Source organism: Onychostoma macrolepis, chromosome 15 (assembly GCF_012432095.1).
Source record: "Onychostoma macrolepis isolate SWU-2019 chromosome 15, ASM1243209v1, whole genome shotgun sequence".
Classification (NCBI taxonomy): domain Eukaryota; kingdom Metazoa; phylum Chordata; class Actinopteri; order Cypriniformes; family Cyprinidae; genus Onychostoma; species Onychostoma macrolepis.
In genome coordinates this window covers 29,489,704-29,504,037 of record NC_081169.1, presented here as the reverse complement: position 1 = coordinate 29,504,037, position 14,334 = coordinate 29,489,704, and the positions used below count along the sequence as shown (strand labels likewise).

The following is a 14,334-nucleotide window of genomic DNA, read 5'->3' as shown; positions in this document are numbered from 1 at the left end:
TCTGGTTTGCTATTTACTAGCAATTTCTGAGTGGAAATAGTTTTTACAACAATTTTTCTTGTAATATATATTTAATATTTCTTGCAATCTCTCTCTATACACACACACAGACACACATATTAAAGTTTGAGAGTGTAGAGAGACATGATCCATTATTTTGGCTCAATTAATTTGTGATTCTCTAATTGGTGGAGATTTCTTTGCAGAATTGTGGGTAATGTATTCTCAACAGGAATTCAACTGTTAAGCACAATTATTTATGAAATAAGTTGAAATAGTGCAGGCTAATGGCTTCAACTGAAGCATATATTATTAATTAACAACCTTGCAACTCACAGTAATTTTCATTAAAAATGTATTTCTCCCCTATGGAGAAAAATGAATGGGATTTTTATTTTGTTTATGTTAAACACAGAACCAGCAGATATTTGATTGGTTGCTATTAGAAACCACTCCACTAATGGCAGGCATTGATTGGCTAATCCAGCTGCTGTGTTTGACCAATAGAGATTGCACTGGGGTCACTTCTGCATGATCCAATTAAAGCAAATAGACAACAGACATGACGAAGCTTGTCAAACCCAGACTGCGTCCCTGAGGATCCTGAGATCCACTTTAAGATGGTGATTCATCCTCCTCCTCATCCAGCAGATATTACACTCCATCAAATAATCTTCATCAATAAAAGATCTAGAGGTGCTTTTACTTTGGCAAAATGTGTTGCATTAGCTTCTTATAGATCGGCAGGTCGTCTTTATGATATCAGCGATTGTGGCTAATGCCTTCAAAGCAGCCGCAGCGTTAAGCGCCGCTCTCATCTGCCGGAGGAGGATGATGTTTAAGCAGACAGACATTTGTTACTTTCCGCACCAATCATGAAGTATTCATTACCAGCTTCAAGGCATAACAGCTTATTGTATTATTCATGGCGAAAGCTCACGGGTTTATTCTGTAGAATAGTGCGGCTTATGCGCTCATCAAGGTGATGGAGACAATCATGTATGTGCATTCATAATCAGCTTCGTTAAGAGAAGCCAGAGACGTGCAAACTTTACAAACCAGTGGTTATAGTTTTGAGGATTGAAGTTGTCTTCACTGGTGTAAGTGAATGGCACTAAAGCATGGCATCTTTTAAGTTTACTAGTAGTTAACCACAGCTGTGTAATTTATTTTTCTGCCACTTTGTTTCAACAGAATGTGTTAAGTTTAGTTCAGTATCTGTCAGGAGTCTGCAACAGTATTAGTCAAATTTACTATAACCATATAAGTCAGGTTTACTATTACAGCATATTCACTAGTTAGTCTACTATAGTAGAACTGTATGTGCAAAGTTTGGTGCAGTATCTGTTGTTTTGTTTCAAAAGTATTTTAAATGTTAAGCCTTTCGGGTTTACTAGTAGTTTTCTACAGTAATGTTACGCTGTTTTGAGTTTATTATAGTACTATGTGTGACAGTATGTGTTAAGTTTAGTGATACATTATCTTTCAGGTTTACTAGTAGTTTTGGACAGTATTTGTAAGTTTTGTAAGTCAAACATCTTGGTAAAGCATGTTTTGAGTTATACTATATTAGTATTATATAGTGTATATATTATGTGTAAAGTTTACTGGTACACTATCTGTCATTTTGCTTCAAATCTAGAAGTTATTATTCAGGTTATTAGTGCATTATCATAACATTGTAATTCAACGTACAGTATAACCATACAAGTCAAGTTTACTGGTAGAGCATCTTTTGATCTTCAACTACAGTAGTATGTGTGATGTTTACTAGTACAGTATCTCTCATATTGTTTCAGCAGTATGTTTTAAATTTCTCTTGTAGGTTTACTAGTAGTTTTCTACAATATTGGTCAAGTTTACTATTAGTTTATCACAACACTGTAAGTTACATCTGTCATGTTGGTTTAATCTTTGTGTAACAAGTTTAGTGGCCCAGTATTTTTGCTGGTAATTTTCTATAAGTCTACTGGTTCAACATCTTCTGCGTTACGTTTAGTGATACATTATCTGTCAAGTGCACTAGTAGTTTTGCTTGTACAGAATCTGTCAAGTTACTATAGAAGCATGTAAGTCAAGTTTAGCAGTAGAGCATCTTCACTAGTAGTTTAATATGTGTGAAGATTCTGTCAATTTATTTCAACAGTATGTGTTAAGTTTAGTGATGCATCATGTTTTAGGTGTATTTTTCTACAGTATTAGTTTACTGTAACAGTATCAAAATTACCGGTAAAGCATCTTTCGAGTTCACTAGTAGTGTACTTTAGTAGTGTGTGACATTTACTGGTACAGTATGTTACATTATTTTCTTTTAGGTAAACTGGTTGTTTTCTACAACAGTATTAGTCAAGTTTACTGGTACAACATTGTCACTTGTTCCCTACTATAGTAGTAAGTGTGAAGTTTGTTTCATTTTGTTTCAGCCGCACATGTTAAGTTTAGTAATACATTATCTTTCTGGTGCACTAGTACTGATTAAGTTGACTATAAAAGTATTGGTCGAATTTGCTAGCGAAGCATCTTTTGAGTTCTGTACTAGTAAGTGTGTAGTTTACTGGTACAATATCTGTTATTCTATTTCAAAGCATGCATTATGTTTATCTTTTGGGTTTACTAGTAGTTTTCCACAGTATTTGTCAAGTTTACTGCACTATTTGTCCAAAGTTCTGGTTAAGCATCTTGCGATCTCTATAATATTTTCTATTATTTTGTTTTAATTATACTGTGTGAATTAAGTTTCTCTTTTATGTTTACTAGTAGTTTTCTCCACGTTTCTCAAACTGACTATGTAAAATTTACTGGTAAAGTATCTATTGAGTTCACTAGTGTGAGGTTTATTGGTACTTAATCTGTTAAGTTTAGTACAATATTATCTACCAATTGTACCATTAATGTTTCAAGCCTGCATTAGTATCAGTATCGTGTGTGTGTGTGTGTGTGTGTGTGCTGGTAAGAGATGAGGAAAAATCCAGAGACACGCTGCTCTCTCGGAGTGAAGTGCTCAAATCCTCATAAATATGAGCGATATGGGATTTGATTGATATCGCAGCTAAAAGCTTTCCTGCTGCGCTGCCAAGACTCTAAATCTGAGGGCCATTTTCTTTGTGTCAGGTCTTGCTTGTAGCGTTCAGTCCTTTCACTGCAACACTGTGGACATTCAGCTCCATTTGACAGAACAGAAACTAGTAGTAACAGTACTTAGACAGTCTTTACAAGATAAAAAAAAATGTTTCATATACTCTATACAGTATTACGCTGCACTGAAAACAATTTTAGGCCTAAATTGCATTCCATGCATTTACAAACCCAATTCCAAAAAAGTTGGGACACTGTACAAATTGTGAATAAAAAAGGAAAGCAATAATTTACAAATCTCATAAACTTATATTTTATTCACAATAGAATATAGATAACATATCAAATGTTGAAAGTGAGACATTTTGAAATGTCATGCCAAATGTTGGCTCATTTTGGATTTCATGAGAGCTACACATTCCAAAAAAGTTGGGACAGGTAGCAATAAGAGGCTGGAAAAGTTAAATGTACATATAAGGAACAGCTGGAGGACCAATTTGCAACTTATTAGGTCAATTGGCAACATGATTGGGTATAAAAAGAGCCTCTCAGAGTGGCAGTGTCTCTCAGAAGTCAAGATGGGAAGAGGATCACCAATTCCCCCAATGCTGCGGCGAAAAATAGTGGAGCAATATCAGAAAGGAGTTTCTCAGAGAAAAATTGCAAAGAGTTTGAAGTTATCGTCATCTACAGTGCATAATATCATCCAAAGATTCAGAGAATCTGGAACAATCTCTGTGCGTAAGGGTCAAGGCCAGAAAACCATACTGGATGCCCGTGATCTTCGGGCCCTTAGACGGCACTGCATCACATACAGGAATGCTACTGTAATGGAAATCACAACATGGGCTCAGGAATACTTCCAGAAAACATTGTCGGTGAACACAATCCACCGTGCCATTCTCCGTTGCCGGCTAAAACTCTATAGGTCAAAAAAGAAGCCATATCTAAACATGATCCAGAAGCGCAGGCGTTTTCTCTGGGCCAAGGCTCATTTAAAATGGACTGTGGCAAAGTGGAAAACTGTTCTGTGGTCAGACGAATCAAAATTTGAAGTTCTTTTTGGAAAACTGGGACGCCATGTCATCCGGACTAAAGAGGACAAGGACAACCCAAGTTGTTATCAGCGCTCCGTTCAGAAGCCTGCATCTCTGATGGTATGGGGTTGCATGAGTGCGTGTGGCATGGGCAGCTTACACATCTGGAAAGGCACCATCAATGCTGAAAGGTATATCCAAGTTCTAGAACAACATATGCTCCCATCCAGACGTCGTCTCTTTCAGGAAAGACCTTGCATTTTCCAACATGACAATGCCAGACCACATACTGCATCAATTACAACATCATGGCTGCGTAGAAGAAGGATCCGGGTACTGAAATGGCCAGCCTGCAGTCCAGATCTTTCACCCATAGAAAACATTTGGCGCATCATAAAGAGGAAGATGCGACAAAGAAGACCTAAGACAGTTGAGCAACTAGAAGCCTGTATTAGACAAGAATGGGACAACATTCCTATTCCTAAACTTGAGCAACTTGTCTCCTCAGTCCCCAGACGTTTGCAGACTGTTATAAAAAGAAGAGGGGATGCCACACAGTGGTAAACATGGCCTTGTCCCAACTTTTTTGAGATGTGTTGATGCCGTGAAATTTAAAATCAACTTATTTTTCCCTTAAAATGATACATTTTCTCAGTTTAAACATTTGATATGTCATCTATGTTGTATTCTGAATAAAATATTGAAATTTGAAACTTCCACATCATTGTATTCTGTTTTTATTCACAATTTGTACAGTGTCCCAACTCTTTTGGAATTGGGTTTGTATATTACACAGTTTTAACATAAATTAAACTTGTATGCATATGATGCTTATTTGTCAATCAAGCATAAATGAATAAACTGAATGTGTTTTAAATACACAGTAACCACGTTTAGATATTTATCATCAAGAAATCAAATTTGCTTCAGTCTCTTGCATTTTAACTAACTGAATATTGCTTGTTCCACAGCTAGACATTTTAACCATGTTCATGCTGGCTCAGCAGAACAAATGTACTTGTTTTCACAATGAACAGATTTATGCTAATTCTAATCAGTTTGAACAAATGCATTTTGAAATATGGTCATTTACATCAAATCAAACAGATCTCAAACAGAAATCTGACCTGCATGTATGACTGACAAATATGCATCACATTATGTTTATTTTAAAACTGTGCAACTCAAATGCATGGAATTTTTGCATGCGGTTCAAATACATAAATCTTAAATTTAGGCCTAAATATGCATCACAAGTAGGAGCATTGCTGCTTGTAGGCCTACCTGGATATATTTAACAGGATTATGCCGCTAATCTTGTAAACACGCTTCTCTTGAATATATGAAATAAATGGCATGACAGTATACATTATCAATCGGTCATTATCGCAAAATAAACCCCCCTCAGTATCACAAAAGAGGCCTTATGCTTTGAAATAATAACCGTCTAACTGTGTAGCATCCCTTAAAGAGCAAACATTTGACCTCAAAAATAGTGGCACAGACATTTGAAAGTGTTTTAAAGTCATTTGTTTGTAGATTTCTGTCTGTTTTTGTGTTGGTGAAAGGGCAGCTGGGTAATTGTATTGCTGCGTGTGGTGCTGTAGTTTATCTGCGGTGGAGGTCTTATCGCTCGTGTGTGTCCACGCTTCTTATCTCTGAACTTGAACTGTTCCTATCAAATCTCAAGCGGCCCAGATCCGCTGCTGTATCCATAAACGACCCTTCACATCCTCACATCACCCCGAGAGCTGAGCGCTAGTCCTTCAGATAAAAGCTAAAGTCTCTCACAAGCGTTCTGTGCCAGTACGTCTGCAGCTCTGGGTGTGTCGAGACCTTGAGGAGTAACACATTATTTGGAACGGATTAGGCTGTGTGATATTGACAAAAAAATGAGCTCGATAACTGGATTATATTTTTCTGAGTGTGTTTTTGTGCTGGTGTCTTGACTTCTTATTTTTCATGTTTTGTGCATTGGTTCGTCCGTAGCACTTATAGACATTAACTTTTCCATTAAGCGACGATATTTGCCTCCTTAAATTGATTTCTGGGGCATTTTACATCTTTAATAACCTATTTAGATACATGCATCATCTTTAATGTCTTTTAATTCTTCCTTTTAATCAATAAATTCAGTTAGAATAATAAAACACTTTGTTGTTACCATTCAAATGAAATCAGTATCAACAAAATAATTTTTTTGCACTGCAGAAGTGGTGCAGAAACGGCATTTGCATAAGTTAGGCTATGAGATTAATAGTTTAAAAATAATGTTATGAATACTTAAACATGAAATGGTTTTGGAATAAAATTAATGAGTGAGTCAGCTGAATCATTCATTCAAGCGATTCATTCAAACAGCTTGTTCATTCAGGAACAGAGCGAGTGACCATTTTATGAATGGATCAGTGAATCATTTGATTAGTTTAAAACTCTGATTCATTCAGGAACAAAACATCATTGTGTGTTAATTGGAGCTGCACAATGGTTCTGTTTGGAATTATTTTCATTGATGAAATAATTTTTGAGAATGTTGTGTCTAAAGTGTCGTACTGTATTGACTTTGTGTTTATTGTATAAAATCAGTATTTTGTTTTTAAATTAAATTATACTTTAAATATGAAACTTAACCTGCCAGTAGGTGGAGTCAAGTCACTGCCTTAATGAGTGAGTCATTGAATCATTCATTCAACCGATTCGTTCAGATGGATGAGTTATCCAGGAACGAAGCAAGTGACTTTTACTTGTGGATCATTGATTCGTTCAAAACTCTGAGTCATTCAGGAATTAAATACCACTGTGTGTTAATCAGAGCTGCACAGCGGTTCTGTTTGGATCTATTTTCATTGACAAAATATAGCAAAAATAGAAGATTTTCACAATATTGTGTCTGAAATGTTACTCACAATATTAAATTATTGATTTTATACAACAGTCCACTAAACAAGATCACATTTGCAATTACGCTGATACAGTATTCAGAGAAAAACAGCATGCTTGCTCGTCTGATATTGATTAACTATATCATATAGAAATATAAGACAAAAACTCATACAGGTGCATTCTTGCTCCATATGTTGAATTTCAGTGATATTCTAACTGCATTCTACTCTAGGATACATCACACAGTGAAAGTGTGCACCATCAAGGCCTGGTTTTTTACACAATTACTATATTGTTATGGATGATACTGAAAAACTGTATTCCATTAATGAGATTATTTTTGCAAAAATAGAGTTTCTCAGCAGGATAACAATTTTGTGGATGTCTGTAAGTGTCTGTTTGACGTGTTTTATAATAGGAACTGTAGCAATTATAGCATTTGACATAGGTATGTCAGAAACTGCGGTTGCCATGGTGAATTTCCAAGGGTTGAACAAAGGTCAGAGGTTTAAAAACAAATGGATGTGTGCTGCTGTCAGTCAAGCTGTCAATCAAACACTCCAGCAGCGAATCGCTTCTGCTAGTCTGTGTTGTTAATTATATCAATCAAACCACATCAAATGTTGAAAATACAGTTTTCAGCAGTTATAAAAGACAGAAGTCATCAGTATCTGATTAACTGTAATTTGTGTCCTGATTAGCCGTGTAGCAGGGCTCTTTCTGTCTGGCCCTGTAGGGGTCACAGTTTCAAACACTTCATCTTCATTACAAGACAATCAGAATTAACTACGCATGAGAAAAATGACTAATTATCACCTGCTGACTTGCTCAGTGACATTAATCCTCACTTTGATTTGGTGTTGTTATTGTTGTTGTTCTGTTTTTAAATGTGCATGTGCATTTTTGTTCTCTGAAACATTTAGTTTGATATCTGACCCATTTTGAGACTTAAACCATTAAACTATAAAGCGCACATACAGTCGTGAGTTTCTGCTTGACGTCGGCAGAACCACATTTTTAGAGTTAAACTTTGTGCACGCCAAAGAGCTGCGGGACCTCGGTCTGCTCCGGAGGCCTACACCATTACCGACCCCCAACACTGCATCTCGCCCACAGCGGAGGCGTCACAAGCGGCGCGAAGGGAAGCAGAAGAGGGGTAAGCGCGGAGGTATCCAGGCTAGGCTAGCGGCTAACCCACAAAAGCCAGCTATACCCACCATCGTACTGGCCAACGTACGCTCTTTGGACAATAAACTGGACTACATCCGACTACTACACTCAACTCAGAGGACTGTAAGAGACTGTTGTGTTTTTGTTTTCACGGAAACAGCGTGCCGGACTGCGCCATTCAGCTCGACCAGCTATCATGCTATCGAGCGGACAGAGTTCTCTTCGAGGGAGGTAAGACCCGCGGCGGCCGGCTTTGTGTTTACATTAATGACGCGTGGTGCCGTGACGCTGTTTTGGTCTGCAAACACTGCTCACCCCTGGTGGAGTTTATGATTATTACGTGCCGGCCGTTCTATCTACCGAGGGAATACACAGCCATACTGCTCGCTGCTGCATACATCCCTCCCAACTCCAACAATAACAGGAGTGAGGCACTGAATGAACTGTACCAGCACATCAGTGAGCAGCAGACAGCCCACCCAGATGCTTTTCTCATCTTGTTCCTAAAAATACACCAACATGTAGACTTTCCAACACAGGGAAACAACACTCTGGACTTTGTTTACACCACCCAGAGAGGAGCTTACAAGTCCCTCCCCCTCCCCATCTTGGCACCTCAGACTACATCACTGTCATGCTAATGCCTGCATACAGACCGATCGTTAAAGTCACCAAACCAGTTCACAAACAGATACAAGTGTGGCCGGAAGGGTCATCAGAGATACTTCAAAACTGTTTTAACACCACTGACTGGGATATGTTTAAAGAGATAGTTCACCCAAAAATGAAAATGTGATGTTTATCTGCTTACCCCCGGGGCATCCACGATGTAGGTGACTTTGTTTCTTCAGTAGAACACAAATGAAGGTTTTTAATTCAAACCGTTGCAGTCTGTCAGTCCTATAATGCCAGTCAATGGGCACAGAATCTTTGAGAGAAAAAAAAACATACACAGACAAATCCAAATTAAACCTTGCGGCTCGTGACGATACATTGATGTCCTAAGACACGAAACGATTGGTTTGTGCGAGAAACTGAACAGTATTTCTATCATTTTTTTTTTTACCTCTGATAAACCTCAATGTCCAACTGTCACAACATCCGTAGCGTGACGCGTCAACCTGCTCTGGCACATAGATATATATACATAGATGCCTCATTAGCGACTGTTTCTATGGGCTGCGATACGTAAGGATCTACGTATATATCTATGTATATATGTATCTATGTTCCAGAGCCGTTGACGCGTCATGCGCCAGATGTTGTGGATCAGCTCAGGATGGTTGGACATTGCCTGTATCAGAGGTAAAAAATTATATAAATGCTGTTCAGTTTCTCACACAAACCGATTGTTTCGTGTCTTAGGACATCAATGTATCGTCACGAGAAACAGGGTTTAATTTGGATTTGTCTGTGCATGTTTTTTTTTCTATCAAAGATTGTGTGCCCATTGACTGGCATTATATGATTGACAGACTGCAACGGTTTGAGTTAAAAATCTTTGTTTGTGTTCTACTGAAGAAACAAAGACACCTACATCTTGGATGCCCTGGGGGTAAGCAGATAAACATCAAATTTTCATTTTTGGGTGAACTATCCCTTTAAGCAGGCTGCCACACACAACAACACCACAGACCTCCAAGAGTACTCAGAGACAGTCACTGCCTACATCACCAATTGCATTGATGATGTAACAGTCACAAAGACCATCACTGTCCGGGCCAACCAGAAGCCGTGGCTGACAGGGGAGGTCTACATACTCCTGAAGGCTCGGAAACCTGTGACAGCACCATCCCCCTGCTGAACGAGCTAAACGCCTTCTTCGCTCGCTTTGAGGCACAAAACAGCACCACTGCACAGAAGACTCCACCTCTTCCCGGCGACCAGGTGATGACGCTGTCCCTGGATCCCTCAGCAGGATCAATGCACGCAAAGCCCCGGGTCCTGACAACATTCCTGGGCGTGTACTGAGAGACTGTGCAGCAGAACTCACCGATGTCTTCACAGACATTTTCAACATCTCGCTAAGTCAGGCTGTTGTCCCCACATGCTTCAAGGCTACCACCATCATTCCAGTCCCGAAGAAGTCATCCTGCTTCAATGACTAACGTCCAGTCGCACTTACTCCTATCCTCATGAAGTGCTTTGAAGGACTAGTCATGCACCACATCAAGTCTGTCCTCCCCCCCTCCCTGGACCCCTTCCAGTTTGTATATCGGTCCAACTGCTCGACCGATGACGCCATCGCCACTGCCCTCCACCCAGCCCTCACACATCTGGACAAAAAAGACTCGTATGTCATAGACTTCAGTTCAGCATTCAACACAATCATCCCTCAACAGCTCACTCACAGATTGGTCCAGTTAGGGCTCAACACCTCTCTGTGCAACTGGCTGTTGGACTTTCTGACCGGGAGACCTCAGGCAGTACGGGTCGGCAGTAACACATCCAGCACCATCACACTGAACACAGGGGTCCCCCAAGGATGTGTGCTGAGCCCCCTCCTCTTCACTCTGCTGACTCACGACTGCACACCGTCACACAACTCCAACCTTTTCATTAATTTTGTGGATGACACGACTGTGGTGGGTCTCATTAGCAACAGAGATGAGACAAACTACAGGTGCGAGGTGAGCCGCCTGGCCGGGTGGTGCAGTGACAACAATCTCTCTCTGAATGTGGAGAAGACGAAGGAGATTGTTGTTGACTTCAGGAGAGTGCACACTCAGCATGCTCCTCTGACCATCAATGGTGCGACTGTGGAGAGAGTGAGCAGCACCAAGTTCCTGTGTGTACACATCACAGAGGACCTCTTCTGGACTAACAACACTGCAGCACTTGCCAAGAAAGCACAGCAGCGTCTCTACTTCCTCTGCAAACTGAGAAGAGCCAGAGCCCTGGCTCCTATCACGTGCACCTTCTACAGAGGCACCATCGAGAGCATTCTGACTAGCTGCATCACTGTGTGGTATGGCACTTGCAATGCGTCCTGCCGCAAGTCACTTCAACGCTTAGTGAGAGCAGCTGAGAAGATTGTTGGTGTCTCTCTCCCCGCCCTCCAGGACATCTACAGCACTTACAAACTGTGACCCGCACCAGTCACTTTGTGCAGCATTGGACTGATCACTACCTCATCCAGCACTGACTGCAAACTACCTCTTCTGACAGTTTAATTAAAGACTTTTCTCTGAGCTCTTTAGCTCTTTATCACTTTAACAGACTGATAAGCTCTTTTTGCACTACACTCATTATATCTGCACAATTTTGTTTATTTAACGGGTTTGCACTCTATCTGCCATGTGCCTTACGCCACTTTATCTTTTTTTTTTTTTTTCAATGTCCTTATTTACATATATTTAAACTGTATTTATCTGTATTTTTACGTCTACTGTTAGTGTTTTAGTGTTTACTGTATGCACCAAGGATCTGAGAGTTACGCAATTTCAATTCTCTGTATGTATGTGCTGTACATGTGGCAGAATTGACAATAAATCAGACTTCGACTTTGACTTGACTTTTGACTTAATTTAATGTCATGAAGTTAATTTAAGATAAAAGTCATAATTATGACAAAGTCAATGTTATCACATACTAAGTCATAATTATGAGATAAAAAGTCAAACTTATGACACACTAAGACATAATTATAATAAAAGCTGTGACAAGAAATGATGAATGATGACACACTAACTCGTAATTATAAGATAAAAAGGTAATTTTGACAAGTCAAGATTATTAGATACTAAGTCATAATTATTAGATGAAAGTCATAATTGCAACAAAGTCGAAATTATGGAATACTCATAATTATGATTATATTATAGTCATAATTATGAGAAAGTCATTATTGACAGGAAGTTAAAATGATGATATACTAATTTATAATTATGAGATAAAATCAATTTTCACAGTCAAAATTATAAAGTACTAAGTCATATTTATGAGATAAAAACTCAAACTTATGGCATACTCATAATTAAGATAAAAAAGTCATAATTGACAAAAAGTATAAATGTTTATTAAGTCATAATTATGAGATAGTCAATTGTGACAGTCAAAATGATGATATGCTATGTCAAAATTATGATATAAGAATTTGAAATTGAGATAAAAAGTCACTTATGACATGGAAAGTCAACATGAGTTAAAAACATAAATATGCCAAACATTTTGACTGTCATAATTGGCTTTGTCATAATTTTGACCTTTTTTTAATAATAATAATAATCTCATACTTATGTCTTAGTATCTCATAATTTCAACTTTCTTATGTCATTATTATGAAAAAATATGAACTGTGTCATAATTATCAAAGTGTGGCTTTTTTCTTATGTGGTGGATATTGACTTCCATAACTCTATGAATTACTGCCCTATGCTAAAGTAATTTTGTGACACTTTGATGTGTTGTGAAATGTGCATACATAATTTATATTACAGTTACGTATAATGTTTGCAGGTCAATTTGACCCAAAATTTAAAAAAAAATGTTGATGCATTTTATGTCATTTTCTCAACTACCTTCTGAGGGAATGTGTGTTTACCTTCATCCATTTGCAAGCGTACATTTTTATAAGTTAATGCATATTAATGCATAAGAGTGTCCCAAATCAGTCACTTACCAGGCTCCTTTTCTAGCTGGTATCTGCTTAGGGTTTGTAGCAGAGCTGTTGTGTCCCTAAACTGTCTAAGGCCTTGAAAAGCCTTTGATTTTAAACATTAATCTTGACAGCCATCAATATTTTACAAGGTCTTCTGATGTGCCACTTATGATACAATCTACAGCATGTCCCTGCAAAATCAAACATGACTGCAGGTGTCGTCTCGCTCTGTAAGATGGAGACCCGTGTCTGGATCGCAGGTGAGGGGTTTCCTGTGCAGCGCACGCAGGGGCGCAGGTGTGTGATTCCTCTGATGAAAACACACGTCAGGTCATGTGACAGGTGGGCTGGCAGCCGGCCATACTAACACACAGATCAGTTAGCTGATCGCTAACGCCGCAGGGGATTCTCAGCGCAAAAGTTTTTCCATTTTTCAAAACAGCATTAAACAGCTTGATTTGAAGTGTCCAGGGACAGTATTAGGGAGAGAATATGCACCACTCGTAGCAAAATGAATGTGAGAAATTGTATTGCTCAGAATGGCAGCTATAGGAATTGGTGCTGTTTTTATATTGTAGTATTTATTAATGTTTTAAATTAGCTTTTGTCATTTATTTGTCTTTTCTTTGGTAAATATTTGTTTTTTAGATTTTTTTTTATGTATATTTTGTTTAGTTTTTAATGCAGTTTTTTTTTCTTCTTCTTTTTTTTTTAGAACTTCAGCTTATTTTATCCTGATATTTTTTTTTTAACTTAAAATTTGTAATCGAATATTTTAAATCTATATCCGGCCTTTCAATTTAATTGTTGATTTGTTGAAATTTCTTCATTCAAGTACTGTCAAAAATATGCATTAAAAAGACCAAAAGTGAAAGTAAAGACATTTATAATGTTACAAAAGATTTCTATTTCAAATAAATGCTGTTCTTTTGAACTTTCTATTCATCTGTGAATCCTGAAAAAATAAATTGTATCACCATTTCCACAAAAATATTGTGAAGCACAATATGGTTTTCAACAAGGCTAATAATCAGAAATGTTTGTTGAGCAGCAAATCAGCATATTAGAATGATTTCTGAAGGATCATGTGACACTGAAGACTGGAGTAATGATGCTGAAAATACAGCTTCGATCACAGAAATCAATTACATTTTAATATATACTCACATAGAAAACAGTTATATTAAATTGTAGTAATATTTCAGAGTTTTTACTGTATTTTTAATGGCATAAATGCAGCCTTGCTGAGCAGAAGAGACTGATTAAGATGCATTATCAGGAGTGAACTGACTTGCCTTTAAATGACTTTTATTTTGCTCCCCTCCAACATCCTGCAACACAGAGACACTTTTCACTGTCTTATCAGTTCCCAGTGGATAAAATTAAGTCTCAGCCTTCACTTTTCTCTTGTCAAACAGTCTGTTTCGCTCTGAAAAACATCAGCCTGCAGAAGTTAAATGGCATTTCGTATCGAAGGCATTGATTTATTTAGGTCATTTGGTTTCTTTGTGAATCTTGCGCTCAGCGTTCACAGTCCAGATGAAGCTCCAGAAACCCCAACCCAACATC

At 38.1% G+C, this 14,334-nt stretch overlaps 1 protein-coding gene across 3 annotated transcripts in view; it reads left to right on the top strand.

Moving 5' to 3' along the window:
• lrfn1 (leucine rich repeat and fibronectin type III domain containing 1) overlaps positions 1-14,334 on the top strand; it is a 167,263-nt gene that overhangs the window by 98,741 nt on the left and 54,188 nt on the right. The window lies entirely within an intron of this gene.